General features: G+C 42.2%; 1 non-coding gene across 1 annotated transcript; it reads right to left on the bottom strand.

Annotated features, from left to right (window-relative positions):
* Positions 1-1,177: 1,177 nt before the first annotated feature.
* On the bottom strand, positions 1,178-1,315 carry LOC114812346. Its single transcript, XR_003760002.1, has one exon. It is a non-coding gene; the product is annotated as a small nucleolar RNA SNORA7 (small nucleolar RNA).
* Between the last annotated feature and the right edge of the window lie 404 nt (positions 1,316-1,719).

Below are 1,719 nucleotides of genomic sequence, written 5' to 3'. Positions count from 1 at the left end.
CTGGTCTAGAAGATATAAGGGCTCTGGCCAATGCAAGCATCTTTTCTTTCCAGACTGTAAGTTTATTGTGGGCAGGAAATGTGTCTGTTTATTGTTATATCATACTCTCCCAAGCGTTTAGCACAGTGCTTAAGTGTAAGTGCTTAATAAGTGCTTGTAAGTGCTTAATAAGTGATTGAATTAATGAATGAATGAATGATGCCTGACAACTCATATGAGCACAGAGGATCAAGGAGGGATGTGGGTGGGAGAGATAGGGTGCAGGAAGAGATATTATCTTAGTCAAATCAATGGTATGTATTAAGTGCTCACTACGTGCAGAACAGAGTACTAAGTACTTGGCAGAGAACAATACAGTAGATTCCTGCCCTCAAGGACTTTTATTTGGATGACATTTGTGAAGCATTTACTATGTGCAAAGCACTGTTCTAAGCACTAGGGGGGATACCAAGTGATCAGGTTGTCCCACGTGGAGCTCATAGTCTTAATCCCCATTTTACAGATGAAGTAACTGAGGCACAGAGAAGTTAAGTGACTTGGCCAAAGTCACACAGCTGACAAGCTGCAGAGCTGGGATTAGAACCCATAACCTCTGACTCCCAAACCCGTGCTCTTTCCACTGAGACACCCTGCTTTACAATCTTGTCAGAGACCAGTGGAAGGGATGTAGAGGGGACCATAAACTAATATAACTGCTAAATTCTAGCTCATTTATTCATTCAATCATATTTATTGAGTGCTTACTATGTGCAGAACACTGTACTAAGCACTTGGAAAGTACAATTCAGCAATAGAGATAATCCCTGCCCACTGCACGCTTACCAAGAGGCCTTCTCCAATTAAGCTCTCTTTCCCCAACTTCCTCTCCCTTCTGCACTTAGATTTGTGCTCTTTGGGTACTTAGGACTGATCCCTCACCCTCAGCTTCACAGCCCTTGTCTTGTTTTATGCTGTTACATCATTTCCAACCTACAGCTAGTCCCTGCACACATCTTTCCCAAAATGCCCCACTCTCCATCTGCAATTGTTCTGGTAGTATATCCATAGAGTTTTCTTGGTAAAAATATGCAAGTAGTTTACATTCCCTTCTTCCTCGCAGTCTTTTTCCACACAGTAAACTTGAGTCTCCGCCCTCACCGTCTCCCATGCCGCTGCTGCCGAACAATAGTGAGTTCAGACTTGTAGCAGATTGCCTTCCATTCACTATCCACTGCCCAAGCTAGGAATGGAATGGATAGGCTTCTGCACAACTCTCCCTCCAGTAGCTGAGACTGGTAGAGTACTGGAAACTCTCCAGGTGCGATCCTGAGAGGGGAAGCCCTTATTTACATATTTGTAATTCATTTTTTTAGATTACTGTTTCTCTTCCCCTCTAAACTGTAAACTCATTGTGAGCAGGGATTGTGTCTACCACCTCTGTAGTATTCTACTCCACCCAGCATTTAGTGCTCTGTACACAGTAAACACTCCATGCATATTATTGATCGTTTGATATCCGATGCTCAAATAAATCTCTGTAAAAAAAGGCTCAGAGGAACTAGGCAATAGAAAGAGCACAATCTAGAAAAGAAAGGATCTTTGTCCAAGAAATGATACTTTTAATTGTGGTATGTGTTAAACACTGTACTAAGAGACATGAGGCTCACAGTTTAAATAGGAGGAAGGACAGGTATTGAACTTTCATTTTGCATGTGAGTGAACTAAGGCACAGTAATTTGC

Source organism: Ornithorhynchus anatinus, chromosome 5 (genome assembly GCF_004115215.2).
Source record: "Ornithorhynchus anatinus isolate Pmale09 chromosome 5, mOrnAna1.pri.v4, whole genome shotgun sequence".
NCBI classification, from domain to species: Eukaryota; Metazoa; Chordata; class Mammalia; order Monotremata; family Ornithorhynchidae; genus Ornithorhynchus; species Ornithorhynchus anatinus.
The sequence above is the reverse complement of the archived record's forward strand: the minus strand, read 5'-3'. Positions and strand labels throughout refer to the sequence as shown.